At 39.4% G+C, this 15,856-nt stretch overlaps 1 protein-coding gene and 1 long non-coding RNA gene across 15 annotated transcripts in view; one reads left to right on the forward strand and one right to left on the reverse strand.

Moving 5' to 3' along the window:
* LOC131689160 (small conductance calcium-activated potassium channel protein) overlaps positions 1-15,856 on the forward strand; it is a 761,072-nt gene that overhangs the window by 521,716 nt on the left and 223,500 nt on the right. The window lies entirely within an intron of this gene.
* Positions 5,908-6,563, reverse strand: LOC131689172 (uncharacterized). The gene is made up of 3 exons (XR_009305357.1): positions 6,499-6,563; positions 6,075-6,442; positions 5,908-5,936 (listed from the first exon to the last, which is right to left on the reverse strand). It is a non-coding gene; the product is annotated as an uncharacterized LOC131689172 (long non-coding RNA).

Consider the following 15,856-nt stretch of genomic DNA (forward strand, 5'->3'; position numbering starts at 1 on the left):
CTGTTCGTATGTTCTCGGTTCGACGTCGAAAGAAGAGCAATGCTTGACGTCTGTGGCTGGGACACAACCCCTGATACCCTTATTCAGCGGATGTGTCAATCGGTGGAGAAGTGGAACGCAGTCTCGGCTGCTACCACCCAGATTGCCTGTAGGCTACAGGTAATTTGGCGATCCGAGCAACAGACGACGGGCACGGTTAACTAATGATTGGTTAGTTGGAGCGAAAAAGGCCGAGCGCAAAAAGGGAGTGAATGGTCTGTTCATGCTGAGGCAGGTTTGGCGCAGCGATTGGCAACCGCGTAAGGGGTAAACCCAGCCACCCCGAAGCAAGGCAGAAGAGCGAGTGTATAGGCGTATAAGTGGACTGCCTCATGCCAAGATGGGAGGGTCGTAACGTAGTATGTTGGGACTTAGCTATCGATGCCTCGTGGCGTGGCAGAGGAGTGAAAGGGTGAGCATCCAAGTCAGTCTCACACGGTATGCTAAGGGTGAGCACAAAAGTCAGCCTCACATGGTATGGTAGAGGCTAGCATAAAAGTAAGCCTAACAAGGAATGAAAAAGGTAAGCACACAAGTCAGCCTCGCATGGTATGTCAGAAGTGGGGCCTAAGAAAAATGTCCCACATGGGATGCCAGGGGGAGTGACAGGGGTATAATAGAGTGGCACGATCGAGAGTGAACCAGGTGATAGAGTGAGCATACAAGTCAGCCTCACATGGTATGGGAGAGGCGAGCACAAAAGTAAGCCTAGCAAGGAATGAGTAAGGTGAGCACACAAGTCAGTCTCGCAAGGAACGAAAAAGGTGAGCACAAAAGTCAGCCTCATGTGGGAGTGTTTGAGAGTGAATCAAGGTGCGATAGAGAGAGCACCCAAGTAAGCCTCATACAGGACGTATGAACGCGTGAGTGAGAGTGAATGAGTACATTAAGTACAACCATCTCCCAGAAGTAATACCGAGAGGTAGTTCCTGGGGGGAACGATGGCGAAGCCCAATGGAGTTTAGTCGGTATTAATGGCAGCGTCACCATTCGAGCCCGACACGCCCCCAGTACACCCCGTGTGGTAGCTTGGACACCTACCAATAGCACGTGTACTGGGTTAGGACGTAAACTTCTTCTCCATTGTAAAAAAAATATATATCTAGCCTACCCCAAAAGAGTTTCCCGGCGGTGATTGGTCTCCCGAAATCGTTGTTCATCATTCATCACGCCATTTCCGCTGTCATGATCTGCGTCACCATTTTGTTGACCGCGTTCCACGGTATTTCGTCACTTATCATTGTGTGGACAATATTATCCGACTCTCCCGTTTCAAGCATCTCTCTGCGTATTGTTTTAAACCTAGGACATTCGAAGACCACGTGCTCCGGTGTCTCCTAGATGTTCTCACACTCCACTAACAACGGTAACGTTGCGTGCACAATCCGATGAAGATACTTTATGATAAAGCCATGGCCCGACAGGAGCCAGCCTCTATATGCTTTCTATTGACTCACGTCAACAGGTTTAGGATGAGCTGGTAGGTCCACCTTTTTTCCGTATTGTCCCATTCCTGCAGCCACCTGCCATTGAATCAATTCTCACTATCTTCCTCGCGTTTCTAGTGCTTCTCCTATTGTAATACTCGATATCCTTCGTCAGGGTGATTCAGATGGAGATCATCCCGGCGATATCGCATACTGCCTCCGCCGATATTGTTCTGTGCGCGCTCGTGACTCGTACGGCCATCATCCAGAACGTCCTGCACAGTTTTTCGAGTACGAAATACTAGCTAGCAAACGTCTTGTGCTGCGTCTCGGACCGTCGATGTTTGACATGATCCTCGCTATTGCGTTCGTTGCCTTCGCCGACTTTCAGCAGGCTTAGTCGACATGGCTGTTGAAGCAGAACCGGTCGTCGATGAGTTTTCTGAGTGTATCCAGCAGACATATAGGCCTGTACGAGGCGGGATCGCCCGGCAACTTCTCTGGCATCACCAGCTTCTGTACCTTTCACATTTCGGAGAAGTTTCCTTCATCTAAACACTTCTACAGCACTATCCTGAACATGTTCGGATATACCAGGATCACTGCTTTCAGCGCCACGGTCGGTATTCCATCCGGACTGGGAGCTGGACGCCGTCTACTGCATGGGTCCAGTTTTCGCGGTATTGTAGCGTCACAAGCTGTCACAATCATGCTTGTTCTCGGTCTCGCTGTCCGGCTGAAGCCTCAACGAAGGTCTTCCACTTTCACTCGCCAGTCGTCCTCCGCGCTACAGCTGGGTTTCTTTGCCGATGTAGTAGCGAATCGCGTCGTGGTTGCTTTGAGTATACTTCTCTCACACTTAACGTGTTAACGGAACCTTCATTGCACCATTGTAGGTCCAACTTGACTAGAACGTCCTGCAGGATATACCCTCTTGTGATTCTTACTCTACTGCCCACGTCACCCAGGCATTGAAGTCACTACCGGCTTTCGGCCATTTAGCTTCCGTTTTCGTGAACTATTTAGTTTTCGTTTCAGTGTTCCATTTTGCTCCTGATACCATGAGTCATTTAACTCGGGTTTCCGTGAGCCATTTAGTTTCCAGATTTGTCGTGACCTACCCGGATAGTCCCCAGCGGTAAACTCACCTTAATCCGACTGAGAGTTCCCCGGCAGCGGGATTTCTTCCGAAAGTGATACCCGTTTCCTTAACCATTCAGCTGCCAGGCGGAGAAACTACCCTACTCCGACTGAGAGTTCCCCGGTGGCGGAATATTTCTCGGTACCGGTACCGTTTCGTGAACTAATTAGCGCTCATTTTGTCACGATGCAGGCGAGCCATTTAATTCTCCGTTTCATCGCGATCTTCTCGATGTAGTTCTCAGCGGTAGACCAAGCCTTCATAACGAGCCAACCGGTAGGTGCGAAGGTCTGTCACCAATTTTCACTACAAGAAATTATTCTCAGAAGGTAACTTTTACAAAAGAAAGTATTCCATTTAAAATATTAGGCACATTTTTGTCGAACATATACAATTTTTCAAACATCAATAAAATATTTCGGGGTGGGGAGAGGGAATTTTGTCCCCAAGACCCCCCCCCCTCCCCTTCCCAGCTACTACACCACTGTTAAGTGGAATTTCATTCGGTCTCGGTTCATATCCACTCACTATACGGTGTATGCGCAGTACTGCGCTTGCAGAGTGGTCTCTGCGCTTGTGGCACGTTGTCTAACGGTCCTTTAACGACCCATTCTTCGGCTCCGCTTGTAAACTCTAGGAAAAGACCTAATATGACCTCACCCGAGCTTCGTCGTAAGGGCCTTAGGCTGTCTTAAACAGGAGTACAAATTGAAAATCATTCATCAATTAGAAGGGCTGCTACAAATTTGAGCTACAACCAGGAGTTCCCAGCACACCTCGGGGAACCAAATATTCCAAGTGCTTCTATTTTACTGTAAGAAACTCCGCCCAAAACGGGATTACTTAAATTTTCTAACATTGTGGACGGGATATTCACAGTTTTCAGCGTTACCGTGCCTCTGAAAAGCTTGCTGGTTGCTATTCTACCAACAGTAAGAAGATTTTTCAACCAGTTGACTGAACAATGGCCCCTGCATGCAGCGTACGTATCCTTCGGTGGCTAACTTATTAAACCAAATCACGGATCCGATCACTGTTTTCCAGTGGAATTGCAGAAGTATTATTCCCAAAATATTAAACTTACATTACATATTAAATTAAAATATTTACTAGATTATAATATTTACTAGATTATAATAATCTCGAATAATTGTGATGATTTCCCCTATGCCTGTTCACTTCTAATATTAACCTCAACTCTTCTAGCGTGATTGAACTCCTTCCCTCACCACGACTGCCGTTCACCAAAGTTGCTCAAAATAAATTGACTCTACAAGATTTCAAGCAAAAAATGTTTTTTTTTTTGTTGAGCTAAAACATTTTTTAATGGCATTTTCACCTTAAGCAAAATTAAGGTACCCATCCTAAAAGATTCAGGATGCAATCCTAGGAAACTTTCCTGAAGACATCAAAGCATGAAAACACCTGTGAAACTCAGGAAAGACTTTTGACCGTCTTTTTTGTTAGTTTGGGATCACTGTACAACGGTACAGGACGGGTCTGTCTGTTCGACGATAATCTATCTTTGACGATTCAAGATTTTTGTGACAATTTTAATATGACAATTCTGAACACAGGGGAAATGATACGGATTCCTAAACTACCGGTGCAAACAAGTGAAGCAAGTGGAGGATAATATCTGTAGTGACCACCTACCGATGGTGATAGCAAGCAACTCTGATTCAAGGCCATCGGATCCAACCATTGTTTTGTATGACCGAAACATTGATTGGAAGAGCTATGCTGCCACGTTATCGAAACCTTTTATTTTGTTTCAACAATGTTTCTATTTAAAATAAAAACACTTGAACTAAACCAATTACATACTATCGAGAAACGCTCATTTTAGTTTAAAACATTCATTCGTCTAGTTTCAGCTAAACGTTTTGTTGTTTCAAAACGGCCTACGGAAAATGACTAAATAGGCCAACACGCATTGTATTGTCAAAAGAAATTATCAAAGACACGTTTTTTGTAATTTTTGTCATTGATGTGTCAAGTGAAGTTTGATGTGTCGTTTTCGCTGGATTGTACGGAACTTACATTGCCGCTCTACGCATAATTGTCCCATGTGTATAGGGAATCCCATAGCACATGGGACAGTTATGCGAACATTGGCAGCACAATTTCAGTAATAAAGGAACATCTCATACTATGAGTAACATGCAGGATAAAAACAGCATTGATATTCGTACAACGTCCCAAATAATGTTCAGATATTGGTTAGGAATCATACATTTGATTTTCACTACGCAGTCTCTAAGTAGGGTTACTGTGCCCTAATTCATCTTAGCATCTCTGATCATCCCACCCATTTGAACAAATTAGTTAGAGCAGAGCTATCTCTATTCAATGCATTAGTTCAAATAGTAAGATGAAGTGTGCCTTGTACTCGACTTTTTGCTTCGCTTAAGCGCGAATAATTTACATTTTTCAAGCTAGATTTTTTATGGATCTGCTTCTTAGGAACGAAGCAAAGATGTTGATACTTATTTAAGCGCACTCCAAACACTGTAAGCCAAGTTATCATCGAAATAACGAGCTACCCTGACTAATGAGATGGATAACGGCTCGTCTACCTTAACTATAATTATTCGTTGCGTTATATTAAACTAGCTTGAATATTCTTATGCGGACTAATTGCAAATGAAAATTCTTAAAAAATCGTAAATTTATCAAAATGTACTTGTAGCAAACTGCCGCTAGAAGCATAACTGTCCCATGTGCTATGGGAATCCCTATACACATGGGACAATAATGCTCCTAGCGGCAGTAAAAGTATTAGCAAACAAATTTGATAAAACCAAAAAACATTTTGCTAAAAAACAAAAAGTAGAATTTTCCACGGCGGTTAGAATTACGCTGGCCGTTGTCATCCTTTGCACATCTCTAGTGCCTCTAGCTACATCGATTAATGACACAGGTGAATTTTGGCGTAATTGACACCAGCATATTGGCTTCGCGACGAATTTTTCAGATTGGTATCTCAACATTGACCAAAGGAGATGTTTCTCTCAGAAAGTAATGTACAGAATTGAAAAGGCCATGTGGTTGAGAATCGCGGTGGTCTGTTTGTCAATCGTGGTAACATGCTTGTTGCACCAGCTAAAGCTGAGAATAGAAATTTTTATCAAATTTTTCATGAAATGCACAAATAGAAACTCACTCTTTGTACTTTTTTTCTTAGGATTGTCAAAAGATACAGTTTTCCGACATTGTAAAAGAATAGTCAGTTACGTGATCACATAGCATATTATCGCCACTACTATCGCACCCAACAATGATGGTACAAAAAAAGCAGTGTACGGTGCCTTTTTGAGGGGGTTAACCTATCGGAGAAACAAGAAAGAGATTAGCCAATCTTCTATTAGTTTTAAATCAGCTCACAGAAGAGCGATAAAACGTCTTCGTGATACCAACAACTTTCTTTCTTGATCTGATTTAGTACGATATTTGATCCAACTTACCATGTTAGTTCCAACTGATATGGGCTCTGAAGAGAAAGCGCTGTTTCTCCAAAGTGTCACCTACTGACCATCAGGAAGACGCATAGTCAGCAGTCACTGGATTTGCGCAAGTAGGTATGATTTTTTAACAATTTCCGACTGGTTATGAAACTCTATATTATATTGGTTCCACTTGAACATTTTTTCCTGAATGCCCGATTTTTTTTTCATTCCATCCTAGATTCAAACGGCAGGAATGACAAAATCATACATTGTTTTCAGTTTTAATGTAATCCAGGACAAACGTCGAAACGTATTCCTTTATTTGCAGAACGATTTATAGCCGAAAAGATGTAGGTACCACATTTCACCAAACACATTCCAGGGAGCTGATGGCAGGAAGATTATATGATAATCTTGATATAGAGAAAATAAAGACGCTTACCTTTTTAAAGATAACTGCAATACGATTTTGTGCTTCAAAAATAATAGTTTATTTGGCAGAGCAAGTAATTGTCGAGGACTAGTAACCATCAGTTCAATCCCAAACAACGAAATGTTTGACAGATCATATAACCAAAAAAACAACACGAAAGCTGCGCGAAAGTATTTGTCAACAAATGCTAACACTGGAGAAAATTCAGCTTTTATTTTTGGATGTGCGTTACATGCTTGCATCGCAAATGCATGCATTCACATCGCTACGTAAACGCAGCCTTAGGCTTGCTAATGTCTTGTACCTTCAGTATCATCATCTTCGCAATGTAGTGTTAATATCATTCAACACGTTAGCACAAGCCGAGCGTTTCGTTTTGAAGAATTACTTAAAACACATGGTTGAAAGTGACAACGTTGGAATTAAGATTCCCGTATACATTGAGAATGATTATATAGATGTAAGGTTATATGACCTATCACCTCGTACCCCTCCTGAGCCAATTGCAAAATGCATGTCGCAATACGGAGAAGTAGAATCCGTTACACCTGATACTTGGAGAAACTTCTTCCCGGGTACTCCTAACGGCGTTTTTGTAGTGAGGATGCGGGTTGAAAGGCCTATACCCTCCTACTTGGCAATAAAACTCAATACTCACGGAACTACAATTATGCAAACTACGCTATGCACTCATGAGGGGCAAACTCCTACGTGCAAGCATTGTAATCAGACAGCTCATCATGGACAACCTTGCGCAGAAGATGCAGAGGAAAATGCATCTGAACTGATTGTCAACTCATCTACGGCAAACCAACCTAAAACAGAGTTTTCAATACCAATGCCTGAACCACAAATGAGCCAAATTTGTGGCAGCTGTTCAGACCATAATGACAACCGCAAAAGAATCATCCAGCAGCCCAAAAACAACTGTAAGCAACTTCGACAACGAATGCAGTAACAATGACGACGGATTTACAGTGATCAACAATAAGTGCAAGAAGCAAGGGAGAACATGCGATCCCGGACACCAAGCCAGCTTCGACCGGGACGTGAAAAACAAGAGAGAATTAAATGACCCCCCTGACGCTGTTTGCCAACAGACCTCGCGAAAAAAGGTCTCCGCTCGCAATAAAAAGTTGCGCGCATGAGATCCAATTAATTAATTCTTGTTTGTATTTTTATTTTTACATGTATTGTAAACGTATAAAAGATCCACGGCTCCGTTAAGCTACCGCTATGAGCCGTGTCAAATAAACGAATTAAAAAAATTAAAAAACAACGTGATAGGCCCAAACACCCTCTTATGCCGATGTTTTAAAATCCGCCGAGTTCTGGAAAAAATATGTAACTGTCGTAGAACTTGATCTAGCAATCAATACACTTTTATGCTTTTTAGAAGCAGACTTTGATCTAGTGAAGTTCATACAAATTGCAGATATGGCTGTGGGAATACGGTATGAACACTGCGATCACATATAAAATCTTTAAATGTCAAAAGCCTTTCGGAAAATCTCATGCATATTGAGAATTTAGAACGACTATTCTTTTAAAAAGAACTTCCGTTCAGTCATTCTCGTCGAAGAACCAGTTGATTTGATCTGTTCGCGAACGAATGGTCCATCTTTATTGCATACATGTTTTTGTCATATAGAATAAACGTAATAAATAATTTGTGTCGATGTCATATATGAGAAAAATTCCTTGTGCGGCGGAATATCCTTGATGGTGCAAAGCCCCCCTTTTGCTCCCAAGGTTGCTACATTTATGGTTCATCAAGGTAAAACCTGAAAGTTAAGTTGAATCCAACGATAAACGATGTTTTATAACTGATAATCCCGTGTATGAAATATTTCTGAAGTATTAATTGAACACTTAACTTTTGTGAAGACTTCAACTAAAAAAGGCAGTTTAAATGGTTAGAATCATGTTTTACTCTGGTTGATGTAAATATTACATTAATTTATATTTGGCATTAATTACAAATAATAACGTTCTCTATGTTCGACCTGTTGGCACGATGGTATCACTAAAACCGAGCAGTTCGCACAACTTATGTGAATACCCAAAGCAACAGGCTGATTCCAAGGAATGTCTCGGGAAGCACACACAGAAGCTTTGGTTTGCTGCCTGAAAAGCAAAAATAAGCTCTTGATGATGCTAGTTACTGACTAGATTAATTTAAAACACTGAAACAAATTTCTTGATCCATTTTTTTACTTTAAAATTATATTTATCATAATTTTAGCTGAATTCGTAGATTCCCTTGGGATGAAGGAAGGTAGACTTCGTCCAAGATCCCTATTGTTTTATAATGTTGTCCATGTTCAACAACCTTTTAGATAGTAAAGGGTTTTTGTTATTTTGATTATAGAGGTTCTAACCTTATGGTCATTCGCCTCTTTTCGAGCTAGAAAAATATCTTTCGAAAAATTTCTCACCCTATGTACGGGGTTGGAAATCGAACCCAGGTGAGCTGCGTACTACCAAATACAAATATGTAATTTCTATTTGGTACAAGGTAATGTAAAAGGATTTTATAACTCAATGAGCAATGCGATTCGTGTGGTACAAAAGTTGGGGAAAGGTGAGGGGGATTTTTTATCTTCGAAGTACAACAACAAATGACTAGCAAATCAGAGTTTAGAAAAAGGAATAGCAATTAGAGGCTATCAAACATGCCGATACAATTTGTATTTATTTATTTATTTATTTCGTCAATCTATGTAGACTACAGATTTCCTTAATTACTAATGTGTATATTTCGTGAATTTAGTATAAATGAAGCAATTTCGGCTTTTACAGAATCATCCTCTTACGCGTTAGAATTTCTTTTGTGTATAAAATATTGCTTTAGTTTCAGTTTAGACATTGTAAAATCAATTGAGTCGCAATAGTGATTATAAATAGACATCATTCGATTTATGGGGCTATATTTTGCATAGTTTGTGCGAAAAGGAGTTATTGAAAATATACTTCGATTTCGTAGCTGTCGTGAAGGTGCATAAAAGTTCAATTTGGATAAAATTTCAGCTGAATCGATACGATGCGAAACGATATTATTAATGAATGAGAGCATTGCAAATTCGCGACGCTCGTTTAATGTTTGAATATTGATAAGCAAGCAGCGTGCTTCATAAGATGGCAGAGGGAATGCTGTCCATCCTAATTTACGAAGGGCAAATAATAAAAACTGTTTTTGTACCGATTCTATTCGTTCTTCATGTCTGCTTGAAAAAGGGCACCAAATAATACTGCAATATTCCAATATCGACCTAACATATGCAATATATAATATTTTTATTGTATAAGGATCTTCAAAATGATAGCTAAAGCGTTTTATAAAACTGAGCATGTTGTTAGCTTTGTGTATAATTGTGTTATAATGATCAATAAAATTTAACTTTGAATCTAATATAACACCTAAATCCCTAATTCTTTCACACTTTACTACAGTCTGATTTCCTAAGGTAATCTCAACATTCGGTGTTTGTCGTTTTCGACTAAAGGTTATTGAATTACACTTTTTCACGTTCAGTTGTAAGAGGCTTTTTTGACACCACATGTGGAAAATTTGTATTTCGTTTTGAAATGTATTAATATCCTCGGCATTTCTTATCTCCAAATAAAGTTTCATATCGTCTGCATAAATTAGTATTTTCAGTTTTTTGAGAATGAAGGAGATATCGTTCACGTATAAAATAAACAATAGAGGGCCTAAATGAGAGCCTTGTGGAACTCCTGAGGTGACTTTAATTGGATTAGATTGCTTTCCTTTAAATTTAATTATTTGCTGACGTTCGGAGAGGTATGATTCTAACCATGTAAGTAGCCCAGGCTCAATGCCGATCTTTGTCAATTTATAAAGTAACATTGGGATGTCAATGCGATCAAATGCTTTACTAAAGTCTGTATAAAGTGCCTCCACGTAGTTTCCATTATCCATTGCAATCAGTGTATAATTAATAAATTCTAGTAAGTTTGTTGAGGTCGAACGACCTTTGAAGAAGCCATGCTGGAGGTTGGAAATTCTGTTTTTTATTTGAAGAAATATTTTTTCGTTAATGATTGATTCGAAAAGTTTCGGAATACAGGAGATTATGGCTATCCCACGATAATTACGTACGTCAGATTTTTTGCCAGATTTATATATAGGCACTAAAAAAGATTTTTTCCATATTTTAGGGAACTGTCCAGATTGCAAAGACATATTAAACAGCCAGAACAATGGGGCAGTTAACTCGGTTGCTAGGTTTTTCATAAATAATGGTGGGATTCCATCAGGGCCAGAACCTTTTGATACATCTAAATGTTTTAGAGAATTGAAAATGTCTTCGACTATGACATGATTGACACTAATATCCAAAGGAAAATCGGGAAGAAAAGCGAAGTAATCGCGATCACGGTCTTGTTCAGAAAAAGTCGTATATATTTCTTGGAAGAATGTTGCAAATAGGTTGCAGATTTCTTCCGAGCTATCACGTACGTTGTCATCCAAGTGCATTGTTGATGGGAAATTGTCTGATTTTAATTTAGTTTTGACGTAGTTGAAAAAATTCTTTGGACAAGATTTGATCTGCTGTTCCGTTTTTGAGTTATAATCCGCAAGTGCAGAATCTATGGCCATATTTAGTTTATCGCAAATGTCGAAATATTTTTCCAAGTTCTCATTATTTTGGTTTTTCTTATATAGCTTATGGGCTTTTTGCTTCCTATTTTTCAAACTCCTAATTTGTCTATTATACCAAACGGGATGCTTCGAGTTGCCGTGTCGTCTTTTTTTCTTAATAGGCACCTCTTCATAAATTATCTTGAAAATAATTTTGTAAAATACGTCCACTGCGGTTACAATATTTCCTTCATTTCTAAGGCTATTTTGCCAGTCGACACTACTTAGCTTCCGCCTAATATTGTCATAATTGGCTTTATGGTATTCAAAGACTTCCTCAAAGTCACAATCGCTGGATTTTTGAATTTCATGGATGAATAAGGAAAATTCAATAGCAGTATGAAATGCTTCATTTTTCCACAAAGGAGTTAGAGATTCAGATACACAGAAGTCTTCCTGAATGTTTGTAAATAAAAGATCGAGATAGCAATTCTGTCGATTTTTTACGTGATTTATTTGATTTAGTCCTATGCTAGCAGTTTTATCGAAAATATACTGCAATGTTTCGTTTTCTCCCACGACTGGGATTAAAATATGTTCGTTTTCAGAGTCCGGAATAAAATCTGCGTTGCGTTGGTTAAAGTCTCCGTAAATGTGAACTTTAACCTCGGCTGGGAGTTCAGATAAAATTTGTTCAGCAATTTGGAAAAAAGCTTCGTACGATGTTATATTAGCATGCTCTGGTGGGAAATATACAGAGGCAAAAATATGCATTTCGCCGGCAATGTTTGATTTAACCCACACATGTTCAAATTCTTTAAACTTCACTGTGACTAGAATTTCTGAATTAAATTGAGCCGAAATACCCACAAGAACTCCCCCGCCAGACTTCTTTTGAGATTCGTGAAGATTTCGATCGTCTCTGAATACATTAAAGCCACTGCCGAAAATTTCTTCACTTTTTACGCTATCGTCCCAGCTAGTTTCAGTTCCTAATATAACCAAAAATGACGAACCTAATATACGTTTATGAATTTCTGCCATTTTGGCTGAACTTTTCATCCTATTAAAATTTTGACAATACATTAATAATTCTGTCGCAGTCTTTTTTGTATTGGAAAGTCTACCATCATTATCTAATTCTTGGAAAACACTGTGCTCAACAGCAAACTCGTCTTTTTCTTCTTCTAAGGAAAGTGTCGAAACTACCGAAAACACGAATGTTGAAAGCGGCATGCCTCACACTGTGATGATGATGGCGAACATTCCGTATTTACTGCATTTAATTGATGCGATGATCTTGATGTATCACGTGCTGGGTAGGGATTCAAAATCTCACCTCGTGTAAATTGAATCGATGGAATATAATTTGTAGATAGGCCGGAAAAACGATCCTTGGCTGCTGCAAGAAGCACTCTATCCGGTGGTAGAAGATTCGTGTTGCAGCTATGATTGGGATGACGGTTTTGGTTATGACTGGAGCTACTGGCACGACTAAAGAAGTTGCGATTGGAAAAATTGGCCGGCGGGCCATAATAACGATCGTTTATTGTTGCAGGGGGTCTCCGATCAGGTGGAAAAATATTGTTGTTGTTGTTGTTTTTAATATTAGTATTCCGGTTTCTAAATATTTGTTTCTTTTTACGCCTTCTAGCCTTATCCGCCTGTTTTTGTTGATTCAATCGATTTATTTCTCGCGCATCGTACTCAGTCCAGTCAGCTTTCCATACTTTTTTCGTGCCCAAGAAACGCCATCCTGAGTTAATAGCGTTATTTAGTTCAATTTCCAAACTGGGGCGTGAGTCATTCGGCGATAGCAATTGCGCGGTCTTATTGTTCGCATATACATATGCTGACATCGATTTAACCTCGTTGAGAATTTCTGGCAGCAACGTTGATTCATGTGACGACCGTAGTTGCCTGGTGCTTTTGTTTTCGTTGAGGGCAACTGAGACCGACTTCAACTCGTCGAGAATCTCGTATCCTAGGGTGGAATTTGGAGGATTGCTGTTGGCTGTGTCTAAAGACAGCTGACTAAGCTGACTTATTTCCGCGTTCATGTCACGCAAATCAGCGGATAATTCCGAAGTAACCGTTTTTTCGTATACACTATCTGATGTTGACTTAATTGCTGTGTCAAGCAGAGAGGTAACGTGGTTTTTTATTGCAATAACACTGCCGGCTAAACTACTATTTTTGTTGATTGCAATCAATTCTTGTTTCACAGTAGTGAGAAGTATTTCTAGGCCTTCGAGTGCCTCATGTACTAGGTCCGGTTTGTTTTGCTGAAATGTTAGTTGATGAATCACTTCAGTATTCTCCCGTATTTGTTTTTCCAGAAGTTTTTGCTGCTCGGCGAGTCCGTTGAAAGCAATTTTCCCATGTAGTAGTTCCTGACACGAGTCGCAGCATGGCATTATGTACGAGTTGACATCAACCAATCTCCTGTCCTTTCTCCTTAGTGATCCCCGCTGCACGGTAACGCCAATGCAAGCTGCATGATACTTCCTTGGGCATCCAACACACGTCCACAGAATCGAATCCGCAGAGGCGTCCAAGGCACAAATTTCGCAGTTCATTTTATTATCGTTCGCACTTTTTTTAAAATCGGTCACTAAAAACAAAACAAACTTTAGCACGCGGCGCGCGGTCAAATTGAAACAAAACAAACTTTAGCACGAGGCGCTTGGTGAAATTAAAATTAAACAAACTTTAGCGCGCGATACCGGGAGCGAATGCAAAACACGTCCACACTTATTGACGACAAAATATCGAATCGAATTGTTGTGTCTATCTGATTTTTACCACCAACTATGCCCAAATTCCACATTCGGCACCGCCAAGCTAACGCATTTGTGCCTATCAAATAAACGAAATGAAAAAAAAAATATGCCCAAATTCCATAATAACCCACCTTCGATTGTCTATCGTAACTTGTTGATAAACATTATAATACAATTATCCGAAATTCAAGATACAGTTTATGATAGCAAAATTTTTGTTAAATCGAAACTTTTCAAAACTTTATGAACATCACATTTGATGGACATAGCTGACAAAGTCGTGCCAAAAAGCTGATAAAATCGAAAAAATCCGGGGCAAATTATGGGTAGGAGGCAGACAAAATTGGGTCTTCACTGTAATTTGTTTTTGAAAAGTGAAATATGAATTAATATTATTTTATATTAATTATATTTATATACGCTATCTTTAATTCGATTTATCATCGAGCTGTTCACACTCTGAGCCGTTCATGCTATGTCGCAGAAAATAAAAACTTTTCTGGAAAAATGCTCTCCCTTCTACTTTCAATAATAATAGATCCCTAGAGAGATGCCCCGCTGTGTGATTTATTCGAATCAGCAAACATTGCCCCATTGCTGTGGAAAGGGAAATCAGGGACGTTGTTGCTTCCTGGATGGGAAAAAAAAGATTCATGACACCAGAAGATAGATTCGAAGTTCACTCGTTTCATCTGCGACCATCGATATTGCATCCGGTAGCCAAAATTTGCGATGCACTGAAGGCGGTTTTCATTGCTAGATTTTCCTGGGTTGTGGAAAAATTTGAACTTGTAAAAAGGTTGAATGATTTGAGAGAGATTGACTTAATTTACATTTTTGCAAACCTGTGTCAAAAAAAATCCCATCCGCGGCAAGTATCATCAGGTTTAAACCATTGAAAGATAAGCTTTAAAGACCACCTTCCATCACTTGGTGAAATTTGAGCTTCTAAAAGCGTCTAACATCACTTTTCCTTTCGAAGATTATTACGATTAATACAACGGAAGCCTGCATTTGTTAGCCGGTAATTTTGACTTAAACACCAGTTCTTCAATAAATAATTGCAATATTGTAATCGACGCGCGTCCGTTGCTTAGCTAGCGGTCAAAAGGCAACTCCGGATCTTAAAAACAGATCTATTGATTAGATAATAACTCAGAAATCATGATTTTTTTATTAACCACTATAAGTAAGTATTTTTTTTCTTTTTATGTTTTAACGATATTCATTTAGCAAGGGACTGGAAGATATGAAGAGCCAAAAACCATAGTACTCAAGGAAGAGCAAAGATGTGAAGTAAAAATGTTTAGAAAACTGTGGAATAGAGCCATATGAGCAAGCTTCCAGTTTTCCGACAACTTAACCCTTTGCCCTCTACTGTCGGAATTAGAATGTTTTGCCATTTTTATCGAATGCGAATCACCTGAGTCTGCGACATTCCCGGACCAGTGTCTTAGCACTCTATGCCGTCGGAACCGATATAATTTTAAGCAACGCAGTAATACGAAACGCAAATTTTAACAGCAAAAATTCATCCTGGTTGGAGTTAAAACGAATAAATCAGCCAATAAACAAAGTTATCATACATCTGATGATGCTGGTATATAGCATCTTCATTACTTAAGGACAATGTTAGGTTTCCAAACTGCCAATAATTCTACTGACAGATTTCGATTTTTTTCATTTTAATAAACGCGTTGGATAAACAGTATTGCGTAATACAGTAGGATTCCGTTTTTGGCAACAATAATTCTTTTTCAGTTGCCAATACTAGAACCGTGCCAAAAATGGAACCTTGCTGTAAAAGCGGAATTTGTGACATCATAAATGACACTAGAACATTAATTATATAAGAATATGCGAAATAGAATGAAATGATAGAAAAAAATCAGCCAATTTAATTTTATTCGTTAAGCCCACCCTCATAAAATATAGTAAATATGACTCTCTTGTTTGGAAATAAAGTCAAGAGTGATAT

The sequence above is a fragment of the Topomyia yanbarensis genome, chromosome 3 (assembly GCF_030247195.1).
Source record: "Topomyia yanbarensis strain Yona2022 chromosome 3, ASM3024719v1, whole genome shotgun sequence".
Lineage (NCBI taxonomy): Eukaryota > Metazoa > Arthropoda > Insecta > Diptera > Culicidae > Topomyia > Topomyia yanbarensis.